This window comes from Ascaphus truei, chromosome 4, assembly GCF_040206685.1.
Source record: "Ascaphus truei isolate aAscTru1 chromosome 4, aAscTru1.hap1, whole genome shotgun sequence".
Taxonomy (NCBI): domain Eukaryota; kingdom Metazoa; phylum Chordata; class Amphibia; order Anura; family Ascaphidae; genus Ascaphus; species Ascaphus truei.
The window spans coordinates 403,993,193-404,021,083 of NC_134486.1; the positions used below are offsets into that span (position 1 = coordinate 403,993,193).

The 27,891-nt window shown below is 42.0% G+C and overlaps 1 protein-coding gene across 7 annotated transcripts in view; it reads left to right on the forward strand.

Annotated features, from left to right (window-relative positions):
• The window catches only part of MSRA (methionine sulfoxide reductase A), a 442,168-nt gene that overhangs the window by 54,350 nt on the left and 359,927 nt on the right, over positions 1-27,891 (forward strand). Inside the window, exon 1 of one of the 7 annotated variants that reach the window (XM_075598691.1) lies at positions 7,873-8,553. The exons of the other annotated variants lie outside the window; for them this stretch is intronic. The gene's annotated coding sequence lies outside the window, so the exon portion shown is untranslated. Of the gene's footprint in view, positions 1-7,872; positions 8,554-27,891 lie in introns of those variants that run through there. 7 annotated transcript variants of the gene reach the window in all.

Sequence of the window (27,891 nt, forward strand, 5' to 3'; positions counted from 1 at the left end):
CTTGGGGAACACAACAGAACTGAATTAAATTAACCAAAACAAGATTACCTATAGGGCAAGCTCTATCTTGCAAAGAACTGTTCCTTATCATTCACCAGGATAAGGCAGTCATGCAACCAGTTTACCATGTTTTGCCTAATGTCGTAGCTCAATTTCAATTAACCAAGACATTGTAATTCCCTCATTCTGCCCAAAACCGGGAAATAAGAGGAAGTATTGCATAATCTCGATGTGATTACGTGTTTGAAACCCCAGATGAACCAGGTGCAAAGTATCAGAAAGTCGGATAGGCTGTTTATCATGCCAGAAGGACCCAGCACTGGGCAAGCAACGTCCAAGGCAACAATATCCAGATGGATCATTTCATATATAAGGAAAGCATATTAACAAAAGGAGGAAATACACTTTTAAGTCTAAAGGCTCATTCAACAAGGCCACATCATGGGCGTTTAAGGCACAGGAATCACCGGCACAAATCTGCAAGGCAGCTGTATGGTCATTTAGCATATTTATGAAAAACTATAGGCTGGGATTTCAGGCCTTAGCTGACGCAAGCTTTGGTTGCAAAGTACGTCAGTCTGTTGTAACAAAATAAATATGAATTGAAACTGGTGTTATTTATTATTGCCCTCCCTTATTGTATTGCTTGAGTATATCCCTACAGTGCCACTGCCATGGGGAACAGGAAAACAGAAAATGTATCCAACTTACCGTAATTTTCTTTTCCTGGAACCATATGGCAGTGGGCACATAGTTATGCTCCCTATATTTAATATATATCAGTTCAATATTTTAGCTATTGGAGATACCAAAGACTACCTACAGGTAGGAGGAGGGGCCTTATATGGTACTACCTGCAGAACTCAATTTCCTGTCCTACTCAAGCTAAGGATAGACTCAACCCCTTCGGTGCCCACTGCCATATGGTTCCAAGAAAATAAAATGATGGTAAGTTGGATACATTTTCTATTTTCTCTACACTAATCAACACTCAGTGGTCTAACCCTCCACATTTTTTCTCCATGTTTAACTGTCTCCTCACACATTTTACAAATAGTCTCTCACCCTTCATGTCTCCTCAAACGTTTGTCGACTACTTCAAAGACAAGGTGGACTCTATTAGACACCTATGTGCCTTTATACTTATTCTCATGGGTCCCCCTTCATCTACTATACAGTAGGTGCTTTCTCAGAGGAGGAAATATCTTGGTTACTCTTCTCCTCTCCCTACTCTACACTCCAATTCCTTGGTGTTTGGAACAATGCACTCTCCTGGCTTTCTTTCTTTTTTCATCTTTCCTTTAGTGTAACTATTGCTAACTCCTCTGTTGATGTATCTGTTTGTATACTTCAAAGGCTCAGTTCTGGGACCACTCCTCTTTTCAATGTATACACTCTCCCACTGTGACCTTATTAATTTTTGGGGGATTCAAGTTTCTTCTACTATATGCAGATGACACACAACTGTATCCCTCCACACCGAACCTCACAACTTTAGTACTGTCCCAGGCCTCATGGCATTCTCACCCTGGATGGCTACAAGACGTTCCAAACTCAATATGTGAAAGAGTGAGCTGCTCGGAACAGCACCTAAATCATGCCCTACTGTGCCTTTTTCCATCACACTACATTCCATCCAAGCCCCTTGTTTAGGTGTCAAATTTGACTCATCTCTTTATTTCTCCCCACACCAAAATGCTATTGTAAAATCAAAATCAAAATCTTGCCTCTGTCTCCCTTCCAATATGAGCTTATCTCTATTTATCTACTACTAGAATGTTAATGCATACCCTCATTGACTGCTGACTGTACTGCTGTAACCTTCTCCTTGCCTAACAGCTTTTTAAATAAAAAAGGGCTGAAACTTGACTCCAGAGCAGATAGTAAAGATATCTCAGTAATTTTGTTGCACATTTGATTTTTTTTTATCTATAACCTGTTATACTGTATGCAGTTTTTAACATTTCAAAATTAAATTACAAAGAGTGTACAGAAGTGCTATGCCTACTCCTCCATCTCTTGTTATGGTTATATCTTCAACAAAACCCATACTGCTTTAATAAAGGCACCTAAGTCACTTGGAAGGGATTTATGTGTCAAGCATCCATGCTGTTCATTATGACATTAAAATGATTCCAGAGTCATTTGAATTGTGCATTTCTTAATGTCACTGTGTAAATGGTACTTTGCATGAATTATGCTCAGGTTGCATTGGCAACAGTACAATTGTATATTTGTATTTGTGTAGCTTCACCTATGTACTGTATGCAGCACTTTACAAAAGAGAATATATCACAGGAAAATATAATACATTAAATGCAACAAACTTGAAAACATATAATAGATTGTAAGCTTTGCAGGGCAGCTATTTCCTTTCCTATTTGTACTGTATGATTTTAAGTGTGTTGCATTTTTCTTGTATTCTATTCCTAACATGCCACTTGGATTGTAAGCTCTTCGGGGCAGGTATTTCCTTTCCTAAATGGTATGTTGGGAGAGTTACATAGGCAGCAGGTGAAAGAATAAGTGCTGCAGATGGTAGGGCTTGACCACAATGGTTGGTAGCTGCGACTCTAGCTGTGGGACAGTAGCCATGAGTCCAAGCTATTGAAATGCTTCAATCGGAAGATGTATTTTTTTAGGTATGACTTAAAGGTGGGTGCTTGGTGTATACGAAGTGTAAAGGAGTTCAACAGGTACAGGGCAGAAAAGGAAAAGAGTTTAAGGCAAGAGAGCGCTGTGGAGGTGGAAGGAGTGAAGAAGAGATGGTTATGGGAGAGCGTAGGACACGAGCAGGGGCATAGCGAGAAATTAAAGCTGATGTGTAGGGAGGAGCAGAGGAGGGGTGAGAACCTTTAAGGTAAAAAGGAGAACTATTTAGGTGATAAAGAACTTGATGGGAGCCATGGTTGGGAGTTAAGGAGGAGATGAGCAGATGCTGTACTGGAAGAAAGGGATATGATTCTATTTGCAGAATTGCGGATAGATTACAAAGTGGAACTTTGGGAGCTCTGCTAGTAATAGTTACAATAACGAGAGGATAAGGGCATACAGGTGCGCCGACGAGTATTCTAAAACTTGCCTTGGAAAATCTGGGGCTATCACTAACAAGATCCAGGTACATGCTGGGTACATGCTGCAACATTTCAGTGACATTTCTGCAGAGACTAATGGCCCATCGGAGTAGCAGCGGGGGTCCCTGGCACTCCCATTCAGTTTGATGGGCCATTAGTCTGTCTGCAAAAATGGCACTGAAATGTTGCAGCATGTACCCAGCATGTACCCAGCATGTGCCTGGGTCTTGTTGGTGATTGCCCCAGATTTGTTTTAGAGTACTCGTCGGCACTACAGTACGTTAGAGTTTTAACAGTAGAGTGATAGAGGAAAGGGTGCACTTTGGTAATGTTACAGAGTTAGAAGCAACAAGTTTCTGCCACAGCATGCATGGGATGAGCGAAACTGTCAAAATCCGTTTCCTGGAACTCCGTGAATCATTTTATCACACATTTTTTAATTGAGATTTTCTTTTTGGGGTACATAACAAAGAAAGGCGGGGTAATAATAAAAATATTATCACATTGGAGATCCATGTTTGTAGGTAAACATCAACCAACACGAGCATACTTAGCAGGGGAGGGGCTAGACATGAGTTCATCCCCCCCCTCTCCTCCCAAACTCATCTACCTTTATTCATTCTATACTTGGGGAACACAACAGAACTGAATTAAAGTAACCAAAACAAGATTACCTAAAGGGGGGACCCTTCCCACACTTCCTAAAAGGATTCCCATACCAACTATATAGAGTTGATAATTAGCCTAAGGTACCCGTCTAATGACTGGAATACTGTCAGACCCAACAGGACTAGAACCCACAACCACTGCTTTTCTATAAAACAGCTCTAGCAGTGTGAGCTAAACCAGCTGATGTGTAGTAATTATTTTACAATAACTACAACTATACAAATTGCAGGAAGTGATTAGACATCCACAGACAAGCTGACCATCACATACAGTGCATAGACACGCACTCTATCCCTTCCTCCCCTAACACACCCTATTCCCCTCCCCATACTCCTTACGCTGTGGCACTTGCATCAAATGCCGATATGGGTTATCGCACCAGTTTTGGTGTTAACTCCCATTAATGTTAATGGAGTTAACACCGGAATGGTAAGGAACCCATATAGGAACTTAAAGGATGTGCCTCTTTGTGTCCTGCCAGCGGAACAAGGTATATTGCTCTGATCTCTATAAATCAGATTGTATATGTCTATGTCTCCGGTCATTGACTGGATCTGTCTGAGCGACCCAAACTGCACTCCGCGGGTAGGGCACAAGATGAGGAGGTTTGGCCAGAAGATAACAGGTTAATAACAGCCTGACATTGTCCGATGGCAGCGGGAAGCCATGGAGCAGGAAAGGGGCCCCCTGTATCAGAGGAGGCCCTAAGCGGCTGCTTAGTCCGCTGATATGACGAGTCACCAATGTGTATTGGCACAGTAAGGGTGGAGGGGAGATGAAGAAATATGGATAGAGGGAGGGGAGTTGTGAGGACAATGGAAAGACTAGAAAAGTTTACAAAGGAAAGCGGAAACGGCAAACTGAAAATAAGCAGTAGGGAGGGCATAATGTGTAGTATGGTTAGAGGAGAAATAAAGTGAATTAACAGATATTGCAGAACCTATAATTATGTTTTGGTTTTAAAGCTGCAGACAGAGCAATATCCTACATGTGTTTTTGTTTAAGAAATCTGTTCTGTACTATGAGAAAATACTTGCAGCATTTTTTTTTCAAAAAAAATTAAAAAAACAAAAAGAAATTTCATTGTGAATGACATTTATAATCTATTATAATGTAACAAGCATTTTTTGTTTCTATAGCAACCATTTACAAAGTCACATCCCCTTCCTCTTCTGAAACAGGCGATGGCACACCCCTTTTTGAGCCCTGCCCTCTTTTTAGCAGTGCAACCAATTGTATCTAGTGACGGCCTGGTCACATGATCTTCCCCACAGAACTCTGTATCTTTGGTCCTCGTCTGCTGTTCTGGGGACATTTTGTGAACCCCCGAGCCGAATCTTCGCCGATCGAGCGGCAACTTCACTAATTTATTATTATTGTGTGGATGATATTGATGCACATATAAAAGGGGAATTTAAAAAAAAAAAATTTAAATGGCAACTTGGACTGCTGCTTTAATGTTTTATGCAGACATTTTTGTCCCTGTATGTGTCAAGTAAAGTTAAAGTTCTGCACTGTTTTGAACTCATTCTGCTCAAGAAACCTCTATGAAATGTATTAACATTCAAAAATGTTTCCTGAATCTGTTACAGAGGCTAAATACAGTTAATGCCACTATTCCTATAACCAACCTTTTTGTCATCACTAGGGTTGGACCCCAGTAAGCAACACTATACCTAACACCCTATATCAATATATGCGTTGATGTACAGTATGTATTCAGTTGGGCTGATATCTTAGTTTGGACGACCGGGGTACTGGGATCCAGGTATACAGCTTTAATAATGCGCCTTGTTTTGACTATTAGAGGCGGGCCCTAACGGTAAATATCTTTCCTACAGAACCACACCAGTCTTGGGTAATAGAATGTTGTTACCATGGTTTCAGTAATTTGTAGAGGAGATTTATATATGGTATACCTGCCCCTTGTCTGGGATTCCTCCGCCCTCCCCCCCCCCCCCCGCAACCATCACGGCTCCTCCCCCTGTTTTGGTTATTAGCAGAGGTGAGCCGACTCACATCGAGACACTGACCGCTGTGTATATAGGGGGATTTTGGGATATGAATTTAAGCATCTGAGCGTATCCACGTTTGTATAGATTCATATACATCTCTACATATACAGTATATGGTGCAGAAACTGGTATTACATCAATGTAAAATATCACTGGATTTATCCATCATGACCATTAGATAAGCTGCATGGCAGATGCACCGCAGTACGCGCATATGACAATAGTGCATTTATTTCTGCACTACTGCACTAATTCCGCTTCAGCTAGTATTGTATACTATATACACTCCTCCGACTAGCCAGATAGCCACCTCCCGACCAGAGATTTTAGTTTCTTTTTTTACCGTCGCTTTCACTGTACAGTATATAAGAATCACCTTTGTTCCTGTAGACTTATATTTTGATGTAATACATTTTGTATTTTACGGCTTTAGATACCATATGACTATGGTTTCCACAATTAGTTATCCACCTCCATATTTGAAGGCCCATTAAGGCATATTAGTATTTTATCTGGTAGTGTTAGGACTTGCGAACAGGGTCTGCCTTGTCGTGGCTCGCAAGCTTGCAATGCTTTGGCCAAAGGGTTAAACTAAATTACCCTTTTTCAAGAGAATATATAAGTATTTTACTGCGTATTTTTGTCATGTTGGATGTAGCATTGGGCTTCTCTGCCATTAAGGGAATATTTGCATCCCATGGCTGACATTAGTCTATTATCTTTATACTCCAATGAGTGCAGTAAATTAGGGACCTTTTGACCCCCTTGCTGGGAATCGATTTTACCAATATAATGTCCTATTGGCGCCGGATTTGGCAGCCGTTTTGTATTCCTTAGCAGGAGATTTAACCCTGGTAACTTCACTGGGTTCCCCAAGGCTCCACCCAGTTCCCACTGACCGTACCAACCTATTGCACATACTGTGCAGATCCATTGTTTTGTTTATTGATATGTTTAGTGGTGTTGCATTCATTTCTTCTTTCTCCCAGTCTTTCACTTGGATCGCAAGCTCTTCTGATTAGAGATTCCCTTCTCTGCTTGTATTTATATCTGGTGTCATCTGCGTATTGTATCTGTATTGTATGTATTGTATGTATTTTACATTGTAGAGTTGCACTGTAATGTGCTGGGTTCCCAGTCAGCGAGATCTGTAATAATAAACAAATGCACTGTAAAAACATGAAATAGCTTTTTTTGTTTTTTTAAACAACCAAAGAGTTATATACCGTATTAAGGTTCTGTTGTAGACCAATAGTAATAAATGTACTTTGGTATAAACACTTATTTTTTCCATTTGATTTGTTGTGTGTATAAAACGAATGTATCTCCTTCTCTTTTGTTTCAAATTGTTCTTGCTCACATGAAATAATGTTTGCACGTGGGTATCCTTTTCTAAAGGACATCTCTGTTACTGATGCTCTACTAGCGTTCCTCACCTCCAATGAAAATGAATATTCACACCAAATCGCGAGCCCTCCCAGGATTTGTCTGCAGCAAGGAAACCCAAGTAAAATTTGAAGAAGTACAGTATGTGGCACTTGCTAAAGTTACACACACACCCCTCTCTCTCTCTCCTCCTCCCCTAAAAGATTTTTTTTTTTTTTGGTTTACAGCAGGTTGTGCGTGTGTCGCATGCGGACGTTCCCCGACAGAGAAACAGATCTCTTATCAGATTTCTTCACAACGAATGGCTTGTGATACTCCACAATGGCTTATTAAAAATGATACGTGACCAATTTGAAACATCCGAAACCATAAGGTGTATTTGGCACAGGAAGGTGTTTGTCCATGCAAGATTCGGCTACGGATCCACATTTTGCTGTCGTCATCTCCCCTTCCCCCCCCCCCCTTTTTTTTATTCTTCTGTTTTTTTTGTTTTAATATATGAACTGATCCGCAAAGGGCATCTTTGGGAAACAAGGACTCCGACAGACTGGCACGGGCTGGAGCATCGCCAAGACTGCTTGGGATTCGGGAAGGTTGCCATGCTGGGAACGAGAAAGAGAGAGCAGAGGGAACGGGGAGGAAGGGAAGAAAAAAAAAAGAGAAGGCAAGACTTGGCACAGCTCAGTCAAATCAGTTTCTTTTGTCTGATTTCTCGGCTTGAGCTTCAGGAAAGAAAACCATTCTGGGCTAAAAGGAAAACTAAGAACTTTTTTGGGTGGTTGTCAAACTTGGAAGGCTTTTTACAGTAAGTCTCATGGGCTTTTCCAAATCTATGTCCAATGCAGTGACGCCCGGGTTACCAAAGTGACAAACAAAACAACAACAAAAATGAATGCACTTTCTAAATGACATTGTGCCATCTGCTGTGTGCCCACAAATAAATATATATTTATTTTTTGGGGGGAGACTGGTTGAGTGCATTACCAGAGAAGCATATGTCCCTTTGATGGGCTGGATGGGCACACTGTAGAGCAAAGTAAATTTGCTTATTTTGCTTTTACAAAAAAAAAGAAGAGGAAATTGTTTTCCGGTCTTTAAAACCGGCGCTGTGCAGATCTGATCCGGAATGGAAAAGTCCAGCTTGTTTTTGCCTTTACTAAGAGGTAACTGTAAAGCAGCAAACGTCTGATTGCACCTGACCCAGAAAGAAGTTCTAGTAGAGGCAAAGTAGCTGTGCTTTCTCTGTGGCCGGGTCTCTATGTGCTCTAGAAGCAACAGTTTGTTCTTCTTGTTCTTCTTGTTGCATGCTGGCTAATAACTACTGCACCTCACCCTGCAATTAGTGACACCAATGAAGACCCACAGGGCGAGCAGACACCCTAACCGCGCATGACGGGTAAATGAGAAATGTGAGCATTGTCTTTAATTTTGTTATCTGTGTGTTCATATGTGTCTAATACCAGCTTGTTTATCTCAATGTAATTGCCATTGTGATAGATGCTGGAGATGTGGTGGGATGTTGAGAGAGCAGTCAGTCTAGGTAGGATGTGGTTCTTATGGGAAAACATGCCCATGCAGATAATTTACACAGGCATGTATCAATGGGAGTTGTGTAGGGGAATGTGTGTGTGTGTGTGTGTATTAGTGTGAGAACACGCATACTGTACAAACTGTAATTTTATTCTAAAGTGTTGTTGATTTTAGTGATACCTCCGCACCAAGGTTTTTATATGTTTTACAGGCTATGGTCTCCTTCTTTGTATTTTCTTTATAACATACAGTTACTTTCCATCGTGAATCGTGTGCATTGGGGCCTTATCTAGTTGCAAACCATTGTTTTAACCTTGATGATTATCAGTACTATATTTTATATGCATAGATACCTTACTGTCAAACGAAGAATTATTTTTCCTTCATTTTTTTGGGTGGTAGTTTTATTTTATTAGTAGCCATACTGGTTCAGAGGAAAGAAAAAAAGAAACCTGTATGTTATTGCAGATTTGAATAATTATGTAGAACCCTACAGTATATACACACATACTTGTACAGTATACTACATGAGCATTTGAACCCCGCAAGGAATCACTTCTAAACAATATGCAGCATACATCATTAAATATATCAAGGATTCGGTTCTTTGATAGACATTTTCTTATTCCCTATTTATTAACATATATTCTGCTTCTGTGTTCATTTTTTCCTGTTTTCACAATGCGTGAATACATTAACGTGTTGTACTTGATCCATTTATACGTGGCAGAAAAAGAGATGCAGGCAAAATATCTGCTTTATGAATGACAAACATCAACATCACTTTTCCCCCGTGATGTGTGGGAGATTGGCAATATTTAGTATTAGTTGCGACACCTTCAATTTGCCAGAAAGAGCATTTTGTTTAATTGTTTGTAGAAAGGTAATTCATGATTCATTGTTAATTACAGAGGTGTAATTAAAAAATCTCTCACCTGGCACAGTCTGCGGAAGGAAATTTGGAATTGAAGGCATGATATCCTATATCGGGTTCTTGGATGCAAAACATGTCATTTATGTCGCTGATGGTCTGATTTAAAAAAAAAAATGCCATGTACTGTTATCGGGGTGACAAATTGTTTCTTTACATGCTCTACTGTCGTCCTTGTGATGACTAGCAAACCCGTGTACTTTCTATTCAGGAACAGGCTGCTGAGGCTACAAGACAATTTGAGTGGGATTTCACATTTCCCTGGGGTTCATCTAAACCCCCAAAAACAGGGGTGGCCAACTCCAGACGTCAAAGGCCACCAACAGGTCAGGTTGTACGGACATCCCTGCTTCAGCACAGGTGGTTCAATCAGTGGCTCAGTCATTAAGGACTGGAGTTGGCCATTCCTGCCCAAAAACAAATACGTTTGAAAAACAAAACAAAAAGACATTGGAAGCTTACTGTACGTGGAAGTAAAACGGTTACCTCGTTGTTGGCTATTGTTTCATCATGGAGATGCAAAAATGTTCTGTTTGTACATTTGGTGTACGGTTATTACATAATCCGCGGCAGGATTGATTATCGTCTGAATCACGCTCGGGGCGGATTTCCCATAAGGCTGACAAGAATATAGCATAGCGCGGCAATTTTTGGGGAACGCAATTTGTGTGTGTGTGCGAATCTTACCTTTTCTAGAGCGGGCCCCCTCCTGTAGCGTCGATGTTGAGTTGCCATGACAACACGCGTCACGTGTATCTCTCCCCCCCCCGAGCCTACAGGCGGCAAAAAGTTAAGTCCGCCTCTGGTCACACTTGGTTACTTTTCACAGAGTGACTAGACGTTTGGGCATAGTATTCGTGGTGACAATTTTATATTTAGGTTTATTCAGAGGAAATTCAAGAGCATTAGCAAAAAAAAGAAGTTTAAAAAAAAATAAAAAAACAGGTAGGGGGAGAAACTTGTGTAAGTAATATGTTTCCCTGTGTCCCACTGTCCCCCAATTATGAGATCACAATGACCATTAATAACTAATAACACTCTAATACAGTCACTGGTGCCTTTTAATTAATTGTTACTGGTTTTCCATTCTCCTGCCTAGTTAATGATCTGTACATGACTCTCCTGAATATTTTTTTTTTCAAACCTTATGGGACTGGCAGTTGTGTGTAAACACAGTCCTACTGTCTGCACTGGTTAGGTGGTCACAACTTCCCACTTGCCATGGCCATTTTTTCATTTGTCTGCCATCTGACTTTTATAGTCCAAACAGACTCGGATGATAAAAACGATTTATTGTTGTAAATAATTCAAATATCAGAAATATGAAACCTGCCTCAAAAAGTTTCCCGTCCCCTCGTCCTGTTCCACTATTTCGGAAGATATTCATGTTTTAATTTTGGTCATCTTAGTTAATAAATATGACTCCTGCAATTTCCTTACTAGCGAGCAAATCAATAGTGATGATGCCACCCACACACCAGATGCCAATGTCTACACACGGTTAGTGACCAGCGCTATACAGCAGCAGTTCTCAAATTGAGGTCCCTGGACCATCAGTGGTCCCCAAAGACTGCAGTAGTGGTCCCAGAGGCATTTGAAAACTAACTTCTCTCCTGTTGACTGAGTTTATTACAGCTTTACGGCCAGGCTGGTTTTGATACAGATGTCACCCGATGACATTTCTCTGGAGGTTCCAGGAAACAAGCGATTGCCCGCAGCAGCATTCCCCATGGCCATGATTTGTCGCGTTCCTTCTTTCCCAGCACACACCGGCCTTTAAAATACATTTCTTGGTCTACATCTGTTTGTGAGTACAGTATGGTTTCAAAATATATTTTACTAGTACATATATATTTACCTTGAGAAAGGTCCCACTCGTGGACCGAAACGTCGGTTCTGTGTCTATTCATGCAATACACTTGTTTGATCAATTCTGGAGTGCTGCCTGCTGATTTCGTTCTCTAACGGTATCGTATTGCTTATATTCCATTATAGGATATGCACCCAGACCAGTGACTTTTATTACGGAGTGCCATTGGTTCCTTTCTATGATATATATATATATATATATATATATATATATATAACAAGAGAAAAAATATTAGCGCCAACCTACTGTATCACTATATAATATCTCTATAAAAATATAAGGTGATTGTAAAAATAAAAGTAATAATAATACAGATAAGAATAAAAAACCTATGCTAAGCACAGTGGATAGAATAAAAATTAATGTATTAAACTAATAAAATGCATAAAAAATACATAAAAAAGAAAATGTCCAGAAAAATATATATAAAAAATATATACAAATCCCAAGATAATCCAATTGTTATCCAAAAGAGTCTCTGCAGCCCGAATGAAGGGAACACCACTTCCTTGAGGATATCTACAAAAACACAGAAAAAACAGGCGCACTCATAGCGTAAAATTGTATAACAATAAATTTATGGAATAAGGGATAAAAATACACACTCACAAACAGAGCTGAATAAAATGCATTTTTGAGTACAACTCAGCCCGTTCAGACGCAGGAACCCAAGGAGAAGGACTTCGGTGTGATGTCCGCGGTGTGTCTTGCCACAATAGCCCCTCTATGTCCCAGCAGGGACCGAAAGCCACGAGGCACGCCGCCTTCCCCTTGCTCCGGCCCTACACAGAGCATACACTGAATCAAATCTCGCGTGAGCTCGATGACGTCAGCGAGGTTTCAGCCGGAGAGAGTTCACAGTGTAAACAGGAACTTGAATGTCTGAATGGCTGGTAGCAAAATGCTAGCAACGCAGCAAAAGTGCAATATATGCAGATGAGTGTCAGTATAAAATATACAAACTGGACAGTATTCTCCACAGCAATCTCAATCTTGATCGATCGCTTGCTCAGGTAATTTCACTCAGTTCTTGCACAGCATTGTGGGCAATGTAGTCTAGCAATATTATGTGACTGGGCAGTTACTGGATACAATTGGTGCACTGCTGGAGAGAGGGTGGGGGGCTCAAGAGCCCAAGCCTATCAGAAGGGGAATGGGGTGTCACTTTGGAAATGCTTTCTACATTAAAACATTAAAAATGTCTTTAAAACATTTTTTTTTAAATGCTACAAGTAATTTTCTCATAGTACAGGACTGATTTATTAAAAAAAAAAAACCACGTAGGATATTTCTTGAACTGCTGCTTTAAACATACAGATTTAGTGCCTATGTTATTCAGACTCAAGACTGACTTATATGTACTCTTATGATAGCTACACAATAAACAGTCTCTGGCAGACTGTTCCCCTAAACTATGAGTGGGGTTTTGTTTCTTCCTCGGTAACCACTCTCTTTTTATTAATATAAAGTCTGACCGCAGCATCTACACTGTGGAACATGAACAAAATAGGTAAAGGTCATTGTGCGGATTTGCTGAATAATAGCACGGAGTGTGGGCTGTTGGGACCATTCAGTAAATGTTCATGCATAGTTTCTGCACTCTTTGCATTGTTCAGTAATGGTAAAATTGTCTTGTCAAAGACGTAAAAGAGGAGATAACCAATGAGCCCTTTGTATAGTTATGGTGTGCTTCTGTAAGTGTTTACTCTGTTTACCTTGCTGTTTGCCACCAAGAGCCTCCAGAATTGCCTACCTTTCTCCGAACAGGCCAGGCCTATTTTCCTAAATGGAGAACTCTTGCCTGCATTTGGGAATTAAGAACACATGACCGACCCTTAATCCGAGGCTCTGCGAGGCTGCCCTGGGGAACAAGAGACGTTACTCCGGCAATGGATCAATCTTGTACCCCACTAAAGAGCGTAGTTACAGCAGCAGGAAAATGGATGGAGAGGATTGAACACACACATTGCTGTACAGAAAGAAGATACTTTGAGGTTGTTTGACAACACAATTGTGATTTTTGTTTTGCGCTCAGCAGTGTTGAACTCAGATGGGAAAACAACTTGTTACTTCCAAACAGAACTACACTTTAATGGATAGAATCAATGGTGCTGTATTTCAGTGGTGGTGTGTATAGACCTGTGTCCAGTAGCGTAGCTAGACATGCGCAGGGCCCCATTATAAGTGAACGTAGAGAAGTTGGTTACAGGGTCATTTGATTGATAATGTAGCAATAATGGGGCCTGACACATCGGCTTACATCACAAGGAAGTCATCCTCTTTGTTCAGTAGTGATTAGCTTTAGATACAAGCAAAAGCTGCATAGAGCGCATACGTAAGTCGCCTACCCTTGTGACTTTTCCTACACATCAGGGGTAGGCAACTCCCGTCCTGGAGCGACCAACAGGTCAGTTTTTTAGGCTATCCCTGCTTCAGCTCAAGGGGCTTAATTCAGTGGCTCAATCGAAGACTGCGCCACCTGTGCTTAAGCAGAGATCCTGAAAACCTGACCAGTTGGTGGAACTGAAGGAGTGGAGCTGCCCACCCCTGTTATACATCATGAGGGCCCTGTATAGTTGTTTAGTACTCGTGAGCTGATTCTCCCAGCTTCCCAAAACAGATGCTGAATATCTTATTTTATCCCCTAACTTAATCCCCATGAAAATATGCACAATTGTAGGTCTGTCATGTAGAGTAACACTATATAAGACGCACGATGTAGATAATCAACTGATGTTATCTAAATGGATGTCACTGTATTAGGTCAACAAGTACCAGATACACTGCGGGAGGATCATGTTCATTAATTGTGAAATAGGAGTTTTTCCTTCGTAGTTCGTAAATGTGTTAAACTGCTGTACAGGCATACCCCGCATTAACATACGCAATGGGACCGGAGCATGTATGTAAAGCGAAAATGTACTTAAAGTGAAGCACTACCTTTTTTCCACTTATCGATGCATGTACTGTACTGCAATCGTTATATACGTGCATAACTGATGTAAATAACGCATCTGTAACAGGCTCTATAGTGTCCTCGCTTGCGCACAGCTTGGGTACAGGTAGGGAGCCGGTATTGCTGTTCAGGACGTGCTGACAGGCGCATGCGTGAGCTGCCGTTTGCCTATTGGGCGACATGTACTTACTCGCGAGTGTACTTAAAGTGAGTGTCCTTAAAGTGGGGTATGCCTGTAATTTAATCTGAAACACTAATATTACTATAAAGCTTCAGTTCAAAGTGTGTGTTCAAAATGTCCTCATGCGGAAAAGTGCGCTCGAAGATGAACGCCGCGGTCTGATTGCATAATCGATAACGCGCTGATCCAGCTGCTCCCACTCCTGAACGATGCATTATTTTACGAATTAGTTTTTTCAGTCCACCTGGCGACCGTCCTTTATCAGGAAACATTGTGTAAGAGTTTTGGACCCTAATTTTTGCTGTGTCTCAGGCACTTTATAACGCGCTTATCTTCTTCACTAAACGGCATTTTGTAAGTACGCACTTGATGAGGTCACCAATTCCAAATAATATTTATTAGATTATCAAATAGTTCTTAAATGTAATAATCTACTGTGACAGACCAATACATTCTCAAATCTCCATAACCATTTAGTGATTTTGCTGCAAGATATGCCCAAAAATAGAAGGTTCCAGTGTATACAGTACGCGTTTCTAGCAGATCCTGGTTTTTTTTTCTCCCCCTCTTATTTATTTTATTTTTGTACTGTTCCTTTTCACCACTTCTTAGTGATGCTTCTGTTGATGCTCACGTGAACCCTTCTCTCTCGGATATCCGTACTTTCAAATGCCATCGATGGTTGTTGTGATTTAATAGATACGGTTTAACGCTTGAATGGCAGGTGTTACTAACTCTGGGTTTTCATGAGGACCATGACCGAGCTTACGAAGGTTTGGATAGATTTGCCTTGTATAATATAGTCTACGACTAACATGTAACAGGAGCAAAAGGTAAAAAACAGCACCATCCAATGCAAGGAAATAAAGATCCAGCGGGGGCTACCCTCCTAAAGCAGACTTTATTGGACATACAAAAAAATGAACCCATAAAGACGTGGGGGAAAAACACTAAACGTTTCACGCCTGTGGCGCTTCACCATGGTGAGTGTAGCCCCTTCTGGATCCTTATTTCCTTGCATTGGATGATGCTCCGTTTTTTACCTTTTCGTTCCTGTTACTTCTATCCAGCGGATGCAAGTCCCAGGACCTCCTCCAGGTTTCAACAGGACTCTGAAGTGAGTTACAGTATTCTGTTTCTACTTAGTATCCATGTGAAACCCAGTGATTCAGTGTGGCGCTAAAACACAGTGATAGTGATATTTAAATAATATTAAAATAATATTAAATAATATATTGTGTAACTGAAAGAAACTCTCAACCTTCCAGGGAATATACACTGATTCCCTCACAAAACGTTTGAATCCAGGACAGGAAGGGAGCAGGATCGTCAGGAACACCCAGAAAAAAACATACAATAACAAATCATAGTGTAGTACTTAAGGACAATTATGGGTCAGATTTCAGGAAAAACTTGGCTCTTACGGATCGCCTACTTACAAGAAGCAGGATAAAAAACAGCGTTTTTGTATGTAAAGTTGAATAATATATTCCTCCGCCTAAGATAGCAGCATACAGCAGTCACTGATGGTTGTAAACTGGATAGTGTAATCGCCGGGGCTTTCGCTCTCACAGAACAGCAACCGCATTCATACAGAGAAAGAGGGAAACATAGTGTGTACCAGGTAACACTAAAAATTTATAAAAGAAGCATAGAAATGTGTACTCACAATGCAACGTGTGAGCACATTCACATAAAGGTTTCTTTGAATATCAGGCAGCTACACGAACGGCTTGGCAGTTGGAAATGTCCTCCAATCCACTCAGAAATCCCCTCCTCGAGGGTGCCCCCTCGTCCGGATAGATGGCGTCAATCTTGCTCCTGAGGAAGCTGCGGATGCAGTGAAACGCGTTGAGCCAAGCTAAGGAAGGAGACAGAGTACAGCTGCATCATAACCTGATGGTCTGATAGCCTGCTCCAACCCCAGAGGCACTGCTGCTGCGGCTCGGCGAGTCTTCCATACCCCCTGATCTTCCCGTCCTCACCGGAAGGCGTCACTCCGAGGCCAGGAAGTGACGTCAGACGCCATCTATCCGGACGAGGGGGCACCCTCGAGGAGGGGATTTCTGAGTGGATTGGAGGACATTTCCAACTGCCAAGCCGTTCGTGTAGCTGCCTGATATTCAAAGAAACCTTTATGTGAATGTGCTCACACGTTGCATTGTGAGTACACATTTCTATGCTTCTTTTATAAATTTTTAGTGTTACCTGGTACACACTATGTTTCCCTCTTTCTCTGTATGAATGCGGTTGCTGTTCTGTGAGAGCGAAAGCCCCGGCGATTACACTATCCAGTTTACAACCATCAGTGACTGCTGTATGCTGCTATCTTAGGCGGAGGAATATATTATTCAACTTTACATACAAAAACGCTGTTTTTTATCCTGCTTCTTGTAAGTAGGCGATCCGTAAGAGCCAAGTTTTTCCTGAAATCTGACCCATAATTGTCCTTAAGTACTACACTATGATTTGTTATTGTATGTTTTTTTCTGGGTGTTCCTGACGATCCTGCTCCCTTCCTGTCCTGGATTCTACTTAGTATCCAGCATCATGCTATACTGTGCGTCAGTTAGATTTATATAGGTGTCAGCAAGGCTATATGTGTTCAACCCACGGGAGACACTAGGCACCATTCTCCAAGCAATATTGGATTAGATTTATATATTTAACTGAAAGGAGGCTTTTTACTCATGTAGCACTCCCCCCCTCCCCCCCTCCCTCTCTGGACTGGTCTGTATTGTAGTGTAGACAAGAACAAGCTTTTGGTGTCATCTTGGGTTAGGTATCAGTTGTTCTTTGCCTCCAGCTTCATTAGGCTCTAGGAATCGCCTCTGAAGCACATCTCATACACCCAGGGCCACTGACTCAAATCCAGACAGGTGTAAAAAGTAACAAAGGATTCTTTATTGTGGCCATCACTGTAGATCTTTCACAGCGATGCATAGGTCTCAGAGGAACCCAGGCCTCTGGATGGTGCTTTAAGATCTTGGATGGCCAGTCAGCCATGAGGGCTGACTGGCCTCTCTTACTCCCATCGAGGAGGAGAGGCACTCACTCCCACTCCTTAGAAAGGAGGGGAACAGACTGACTAAATGTAGAACTGCCTCTCTGATGAACCAGAAGGAGAGGGCTCAGGGTCTATACCTATACCTGATAACCTAAACACAGTCCAAGAGCCACACTTCTGTCACTCAGAGAGCAGCATGAGAGGGGTCAAAAGCCCACAGGATGGCCTGTCACAGCTTAGACTGCTAAGGACTTATGTGACAGGGGGAAGAGAGAGGCAGAATAGACTAACCATGTTACACTCGGAAGAAAAACAAGATTAGTATTTGCCTATGGGACATTTGTTTGTTTGAGCACCGGTTTCACACTATCTTACACCTAACTTGTAGAATACGTTCACCCCAGTAATTCTACGTATTGTAAATACTTGACCTTTTCATTTGACACTCGTTGCATTTCTAAACAAGTGTTCTGTATCCCAGTATCATAAGAAACATTATTAATGATATCCTTATGTCCACTAAAGGGTGTAATTTACGTAACCCTTGCATAAGCATAGCCATTGGATTCAATACATCTCCTTTCTTTCAGTAAGTAGAAATGCAGTAAATTGCTTACTTTGTTACTTTGCTATCCAACATATTCTTCTGGTCATTATATTATATGACCAATATTTACTGCTGATGTGCTTGCAGCAGTTTAAGCTGCATTTAAAAAACTAAAAAATAAATAATTCCCATTCAATATGTGAATCAATACAATCTGCACACTGACAAGTGATTACCTAAGTTGCCGATCGATCCATTCTCCTGTGATCGTTCGGCCAAGATTCAGCTCGGGGTTCACTAAATGGCTGTCAGTGCAGCAGAAGAGGACCAAAGATGTAAAGTTCTGTGGGGAAGATCATGTGACCAGGCCGTCACTAGCTACAATTGGTGCACTGCTAGAGAGAGGGCAGGGTTCAAAAAGGGGTGTGCCAGAGCCTGTTTCAGAAGAGGAAGGGGATGTGACTATGTAAATGGTTGCTATAGAAACAAAAAAACACTTGTTACATTATAATACATTAAAAATTTAATTCCGAGTTGTTAAAAAAAATGCTTGAAGTATTTTCTCATAGTACAGAACTGATTTGTTTAATAAAAAACACGTAGGGTATTGCTTGGTCTGCAGAACATGTCGGATTATTTTAATACAGTAGGTTATGAAGCATGGGGGGAGGAAGGGGGGGAGGGGTCTCCGGAGCTGAACTTTGTTCATTTCATCTCTGGGGACCCCATGCACCCCGAGATATTTACCTCCTTAGTGGATGCCGGTAGTAGCTCATGAGGTATAAAAGATCCTGGTCACATTGGCCAATAGGAGGCCACAAGGGATGACATCATGGCTTCCTATTGGCCCATTTCAAAACTCAGGAAAGCAGGGGGTCTCTGGAGCTGAAATGAATGCAGTTAAGCTCTGGAGACCCCCAACTTGAAACCTATTTTTTTTTTTTTAAAAGCCGGATTGCTTTAGAGCAGCAATCCTTGCTGCTCGTTTTAAGGGGGGGTTCTTATCTTAGTGGTTCTGGGGGGGGGGACTGCAGATTTCAACTGGGCTGCTTCCATTTCCAGAGAGCCCCCAGCTGCTTATAAATTAACCCCTGAATCTTGGGATGGCAGTCGCAAAAAAGCTACATATGTGGCCACTGGAGCCACCAATAGAAAGCCGCAATGTCATCTTTCAATAGAAGGCGTCTCTCGGTTTTCTCCTGGCGACCCCAGCAGCCATAACTGTTGTTTTGTGCAAGAAACTACAGAACAACTAAATGCAAGTTGTAGAGGCAACCAGAGGGTCCCCAGAGCTGGGAACAGCGCGGCTGAGTTCAGCGAGACCCCACAGATCTGGTAAGGTAATAATAATAATAATAATGAAAAAAATAAAAAAAATGAGGGAAATTGCTGCTGCCGTTTTTTAAATAAATTTTTTTTCCCCCATTCAATATATGCATCAATACAACCTGCACACTGACAAGTGATTAGCTAAGCTGCAGATCTATCCGTTCTCCTGTAATCAATCGCTTGCTCAGGGTTATTTCATTCAGTTCTTGCACAGCATTGTGGGCAATGTAGTTCCTGGAATATGATTGACTGGGCAGTTACTAGATACAATTGGTTCACTGCTAGAGAGAGGGCGGGGCTCGAGCCAGAGCCAATCAGAAGGGGAAGGGGCTGTCAGTTTGGAAATGCTTTCTACATTAGAAACATAAAAAATGTCTGGGCTGAAGACCTCAATCTTGATATAGACAGAGATGAATGGGAGGATATTTGGGAAGCAGCAGCCAAAACTTCTATTTGCACTACTACTAAGGAAAATATATATAAGATTCTATTTCAATGGTACTTAATCCCGAGTAGGCTGAGCCGGATCTTCCCTGGCCTGTCTGACCTCTGTTGGAGGGGGTGCGGCCAGAGAGGAGATCTGGTGCATATATGGTGGACATGCCCAAAGATCCAGACTTTCTGGAATATGATATGCTCATTGGTTGAGGAGACGGTAGGAGTTGAGGTCCGGATGGACCCGCTGATATGCCTACTCGCGAAACCCATCGAAGATATCTCTGTCCCTCTTAAAAAACTGGCCTCGTTCATCCTGACTGCGGCTCGCTGCTCAATAGCAGCTAATTGGAAAAAGATTAAACCCCCTTCTAAGCAAATGGTCCTTCGCAAGGTAAGCGAGGTCAAGCTTATGGAATACCTATCGGCGCTCCTGAAACAGAATATAGTACAATATGAGAAAGTTTGGGCACAGTGGCCTTATAATTAAAGAGATTAAAAATGAGATATAGATGCTTCACTTGGACTCTGCATTAGACCACTAACCCCTCTAAGGGGGAGTTCATGTCTACTCAGGGTCTTTTGACAAGGTGGAGGGGAGGACAACTACACCCCTTCCCTTAGCTCTCCCCGTTCCTATCCCCTCTCTCCCCCCTTCTTCTGTTCTTCTCTCTTCTCCCCCTCTCTCTCTCTGCCTATCCTTTACAGTACTAATATAAGGGGTTTGATCTAAGATCCTCCTAAAACTGTTAATTCTCCCGGACGGGATCTACATAGTAGAATCTAAATGCATAGGAGGTTACAAAATACTAGGGGAAGATCGCCTCTTCTCGATCAATCAACCTTGAGATGCTTCGGGTTGTTCACTTTTAAATGTATATGTTAATTAAGTTTACTGTCTATAAACAACCATGTGATGTGAATGTACCCCTGTCAGAAAACAATAAAAATGTTTGAAATAAAAAATGTCTTTAAAACCATTTTTTTTTGTTTCAATCTTTTATTGTATTTTTTGAGACATACAAATCTTTGCATTGCAAGGGGAAACATCACATTAGGGACGGTACACATTATACAAAATATTTCCAGGCAGTATTCAGATCTGCAGTTTTGGTATATAGCGTAATTAGTCTCTGGTTTGAGTAGTTAAAGATCCATTGGTTATTTCCCTGTTGTTCACTTTGTTTCTTAACAGTGAGCTGCTGATCCGTAGTCTCAGGTGCGAATTCAAAGTGGATAGAGAAGATGAGATAGAGAAAAGGTAGAGGGGAGAGGAGGGGAGGGAGGGGTGGGGATGGGGGGGAACTTAGTAGAGTGATTGGCACCGGGGCTTACTCTCCCTTTGCCTTCTTATCTTTGGAGCCAAGGCTCCCATGTTCGGTGGAACTGATCCGTGGTTTGGTTTAGTTGGGCAGTCAGCCTCTTCATGTACACAACTTCGTTTATTCTTTCGTGCGCCGTTCCTCTTGAAGGAGTGTTAATCTTTTTCCATGCCGCAGCTAAGGAACATGTCGCCGCGGTTAGGATGAAAGAGATCCGTTTCTTCATGGTGGACAGGATATTTTCCTCTGGTTTGGCCAGCCCAAGGGTCAGCGGGTCAAGGGGGGATCCTCAGTTCCGTCATCTCTAGGACCACACTCTGGATCATCACCCAAAAGTTCTGCACCGCTGGGCATGTCCACCATATATGAGCCATATCCCCCCTGAGACCACATCCTCTCCAACATACTGTAGATCGGGCGTCCCAGGGAAGACCTGTCTCAGCCTATCAGCCTACTAGTAGTTAGGGTCTTTAAAACATTTTTAAAAAAATGAAATGCTACAAGTATTTTCCCATAGTACAGAACAGATTTATTAAAAAAAAAAACAGATGTAGGATATTGCTTGAACTGCTGCTTTAAGTGATGTACCTCAGTTTGGGAAGCACTAATCATACCAACAGAAAATTAATTGCTTTCTGTTATCTGAGACACCTGAAGCATGGAAGTGCTGTACACACAATTTTTCCCTGAATTCCCATCTGCTGTTTTACTTTAGCTGATGTCTGGTTTTTTTTTGTTTGCAATAATTTATCTTGGCGTGTACTTTGTGGATTTCCCATAATGTTTTCTTAAACTGATGTTCTTGCTCCTTGGATTTCTATAAGGAACTACGGTATGGCCCACGTGCTTCGCCCTGTGATACAGTATGGCGCTATAAGATACATTGTAGCCCATTTATGTATGTGTCCCTATATGTGTTTTACTCATTCTCCCTTTAAAACCAGACAATCCAAGCAGGCGATTTAAACATTTTTTTTTATCAAGGAGGGGGTCTCTGGCGCTGAACCCTATTAACTTCAGCTCTGAGGACCCCCTGCTTCCAGAGATACAGACCTCCATAGGGGGTGCCGGTAGCCGATCGGCTAGCAGAGATCACGTAATGGCCGCTTTTCAAAACTCCCACGTCCTGCGGGCTAAAAGGAAGCCGTGGCATTATCAGGTGCGGCCTTCCTATTGGCCCGTGTCACGCGGGAGCTTTAAACTTTGCAGAGATACCAGCACCCCCTTCGGAGGTAAATATCTTGGGAAGCTGGGGGTTCCCGGAGCAGAAATAATGGGGCTCAGCGTCGTAGGCCCCTTGCTCCAAACATATGTTTTAAAAAAATTATAAATTAAAAAAGTGCCTGAATTCCTCCTTTAATGCTTCATCTTATCAATGTAAAGTTGTTGGTATGCTTCCTCCTTTTATTTATACTCCTAATCAATTTCGATTGTAACAGTAATACCGTGTTATGTTCATATTCCTGTAGCAATAACAGACGTCTCCCGTTCCTCTTTTAGAGTGATACTGTTAGAATAATTGTGGACCGATAGCTTTGCATCCCACTCAGCTTTGAAATCACATTGCAGATAACTAGAATTTAATTTTTAAATTATTTGCTTCAATCACGTGCATTCTTTTATTTACCCATTGTATGTTAGGCTAATGGTTTGTCGGGTCGTGCGCAGGAAGAGACTGGAAATGATACCTAATACTTAAAAGTTTGGGGGTTTTGTTCCACACAACAAGTGCTTCAGCCAGGAAAGCAGGTTCAACATCATAGAAACTGGCAAAAAGGCCTTATCTTTCTCTAATCAAAATCAGAAGTCTGTATTGCAGGATACATGTTTAGGCCACACAGCCACTTGTGTAACTCAATGCAATTTGATTTTAAGAGCACTGCACAAACTGTATACAGTATACACAGTACACTGTTTTATGATAACTTCTAGTTTGGGTGCAAACTATGGCTGCTGCTAATTGCTTTTTGTGTTTTGGTAGGAAGTGGTTGAATCTAAACTGCTGATTTGAAATGATTTCAAAGAGCTGTTCCTTTACAGGGTTCACAAAACTATATTGAGTCCATTAGTCAACCAAGATCTTAATTCATTCCCTTATAATATCCTGTCTGGCCTACTGCAACCTTACTACTTCCTGCACTTCCTCTCTCACCTATCCCCTCTCCCGTCCTTACTAAGCCCCGCTGCTTGACTCCTTCACTTCACACACCGTTCCTCCTCTGCTGCTCCTATGCAAATCTCTGCACTACCTACCTATATCCTTCAGCATAAGAGTCTAACTCGTAATCCTCACTTACAAAGCCAATTACACCGCTTTCCTGGGCCACACCTCACTCTGGAACTCACCCCGAATCCCCCCTACCCTTCAAACATTTAAAAATTCCCTTAAAACATTTATTTAAAGAGTATACACAAATATTTTACCGTGCTCCACTAGACTTATATGAGGGATAGTGTGATGATAATGGCGTGCTCAGTCTGTATAGACCAGGGTAATGCGGTCCAAATGTCCAGCGACCCCCAACAGGGGGAACCTTAGAAAGTGGAAAAAAATGGAACAGACAAGCACAGCCTGTATCAATAAATGTAACGTATACAAATAGTAACACAATAACTGCTCACTTACATGCGAGTACCACTCGACGGGTGTAGTGGGGAGTGCGGGTACTGACACCTCCGCTGTGGGCTTGATCCCCCGGTGGGTAAGGATTTTTCTCCCTGCTCAAGTTCTCCCTAGTCGGCGTCCCAATCACCGGATCTCGGGATTTCCGAAGTCTCGCGGGATTCCTCCTACGGTACTTCACTACCGGGTATGTGGGCGCAATGTACACTGCAGCTCTGATCTACTCCACTCCTCGGCCTCCGTCTCTCAAGTGAGAGATCGGGCTCTCTTCGGATGTGTGCCTCAGTCCTTGGCGCTCCCTCCAAACCATTAACCCTACGCGTTTCTCTCTTTAGGGGCTTCGTCAGGGGTTGGTTACCTAATCTCTCATTACCATATATATATACCCTATTCAATTACACCTATAATTTGCTACCAATCAATGTCAAAAAAATACCTTGCGGTGTTTCTTTGACAGTCCAATTACTATTGACAGTCACCCATCTTTGGAGGTCACTCTTATATGTCTGAAATCAGACTTTTATACAAATGGTTAATACAATAAAAAACTGAAAATGAGGCAAAATGTTTACAATTATAATTCCACTTACATGACCTAATGAACAGGTGACTGTGAAACTATGACACAGGAAAATGCATACATATAATCAACTTATCTTTATAGAATGTAAAAATTTTTTTACCTTCCTGATTCTTATGCATTGCTGAGCATAAATTTAGGTTTTATGTGATGTGCTCACTGCTTGAAGTCTGTCTTTTTCCAGTGCTTGTCTGAACCTGTGTCTTGACCCCTGCCTGTACCCGGACCTGTCTCTTCTCTAACCCTGAACTTCGGCTTGACTTTGGATTCCATCTCTCTCCTCTCCCTGACCACGGCTTACAGATATCGACCATTCTTCTCTCTCCAACCCCGAACCACGGCAAGTCCCACGACATACCCGAACTCTCGTACCCGGACCCGGCCTCACGACTCTGACTAGGCACTCCCGACCCGGCTCCGTGGTTGTAGGGCGGCGGTTATATACATCCCCACCTCAGCCCCACGGTCTAAGTCCTGTTTGTGGTGAGCGCAGCGTGACAGATATTTATCGATTAAGTTACCATTTGTACTTCCTGGTTTGATGGCGGGATATAAATGGGCGTCCAATAGAAAGCTGCTACAGTTGACGATGCAGCTACCTATTGGCTTGTGGTTTGATGATATTTTTGTCGCCCCGGGAGGGAGATTTAAACAGGAGCTGTAAACAGTGTGATTCACCTCTGTGGGACCCCCCGTCTGCTCACCATCCTGTAAAAAAGCAGTGAGAGATTGCTGCTTTAATTCTGACAGTGGGTCCATGCAATACTTTTAAGTAATACTGGTCTTCTTAGAAATTATTTTTTGTATTGTTTTAGTGGGCAACCCTAATTTGGGGTTGCCTCTCGCTATCTCTATATATACAGATGTAGCAGGCTTGATCGTTCCCTTTAATTTCATATGTTGTGATGTATTGCAATATCTGGGGAAATAATGTTTCGAGCTACATCTCTATGTGTGTGTATGTAATATAATTTATTTGTGTAAAATCATCTTTAGCCCTTGTCGATACACTGCAGCTGGATAAAAGCCTCCACAATGAACATCCAAGGTACTACAGTTGCAAGCCTCACTTCTCCATATTGTTCCAATAAATGTTATAATTTCCTTCTCCCATCTTACTTGTGGTTATTGTCGTGGTAGTTTTCAATCCCTTGGAAACCAGGTGCGTGGCATCTTTGTCCACAATAGTAATTTCTTCTTGCGATGTGTCCAGCCCGCTGACATCTCAATTTCTTCACCCTCAGGATGATGTCAAAGACTTTTGTTTTCAAACCCATTTATTCTTTTTCCTAGCTCTTATGGGTAATACCCAGAATCCATACTTCCTTTGAGTTGTCTGAAGCTTGCACATTTTTTTTCCAAGTTTAGTGTCCAAGTTTCACATCTATATGTGAGCACAGGCAGAATAAACTGGCCAAACACTTTTCTCTTGAGGCAATGTGGAAGGTTCCCTTGAAACATTATACTGTTTCTTCTGAATGTGCTCCATCCCATCTTCATTCTCCCATTGATTTCATTCAAAAGGGTTCCCATCCAATGGTACTTGCAGGTCAAGGTAAACATAGTCTTCAACTTCTTCTAGTTCTATTCCATTTATTTCAAACTTTGCAGACTTGTAAGATTGTCTTGTATCTTCCAAATGCTTCCACCCCATCTTCATTATCCTGTTGATTTCATGCAAAAGGCATTGTTACAGAATCATTTACCAACAGCTAGTGCTGGTGGGTGGCAGCTAGCAAGAGGTTAATCCCTGCCTGGAGGAGGCAGGAGGATTGACAAGCCCAGCAAAGTTAGTAGAGGTTTAAAAGGCGGGCAGCTTAAAGCCCAGATGTAATGCTATGTATATAGACTTTTACAAGTATGGGCTGAGGAAAGGCTGTTTTTTTGTGTGGTGCTGAACAAGAGTGAGAGCAGTGTGACTAAAAGCTCGGGCCCCAAAGGAAGTTATGGAGATTCTGGGAACTGGTAGGAGTCCTTAATCTGCAGATCGAAGTGAGTGAATGGGAGTGTAGGGAATTACAAGCTCTCTCAGATAGCTGGGACCCTGGTCATGTAGTGCTTTGAATGTCAACAAGCCAATCTTGAAATAAATTCACCATTTTAGAGGCAGCCACTGCAGAGAACAGGTGTCATGTGACAAGAACGGGTCTGGTTAGTTAACAACCTAGCCACAGCGTTCTGCACCATCTGCATGTGGTGAAGTTTTTTTTCTAGAAGACACAGGTAGAGTGCATTGCAGTAGTCCACGCTTGAGGACACAAACGCATGGACAGATGTTATAAGATCCTCTAGTGAAATTAAGTGCTTAATCCTGGCTATGTTCTTTAGGTGGTAGAATGAAGATTTGTTCATGGCTGCCACCTGAAGTTAAATGGTCAAGTCACAGTCAAGCCACAGTCCAGGGCAACACCAAGATTCCACACACAGAGTTTAGCAGCTGGGATCCCCCAAACTTAAGGCCAGTGTGTTGACCTAGCTGCAGTTTTGTTGTTTTCCGACCGTAAGCATCCACCACCAGCACTTCTGTCTTATCAGGATTCAACCTCAACCAACAGGAACTCATCCACTCTAGGAGCTCAGATAAATTATTGAAGACTTGTAATGGGTCATTAGTGCCTGTTGCAAAGGACAAGTAGAGTTGAGTGTCATCTGCATAGCCGTGATAACCCAGGCCATACTGTCTGATTATGTCACCTTATGGCAGCATGTACACTGCGAACAACATAGGAGATATGATTGAACCCTTTGGCACTCAATATGACGGGGGCATTGTGCATAGGAATACACTCCTGAAGATACTCTCTATGACCTGCCAGTGAGATGATCTAAACCATCTGAGAACTTTTCCACCCAGTCCACAGAAATCCTTCAGGCGCTTCATGAAGATCCCATGGTCCATGATATCAAATGCAGCAGAGAGGTCAAGGAGTATTAAGATCGAATAGTAACCTCTGTCTCTCGCCTTCAGTAGATCATTTAGCACATGAACCAGAGCTTTTTAAGTACTTTGCCATCTTCTGAGTCCTAACTGGAATGGGTCATACATTTCATGGCTTGATAGACAGCTTTCCAGTTGGGTTGCCACCAATTTCTCAATAACCTTCCCTAGGAAGGGAAGGTTTGATACAGGCCTGTAATTTGCCATGCAATCCGGGTCTAACGAAGGCTGTTTTAGAAGCAGTCTGATGACTGCTTCCTTCAGCGGTTCAGGAAATATCCCCGTCTGAAAGAGCACTGGAATATTTTGGCAAACTGGGCCGATTACATCAACACAGCCTAAGAGAAGGTGTACTGGGACCAAATCACAGGTAGTGGGATGCATTCGATGGATTGTTTGCACATGGTCTTCTACATCCATATGGTCAAAGCTAGTCCATAAAGCCAATGAACCTGCATTTTCATGCGTGGAACCCTGACACTTATTAGATTGCACAGT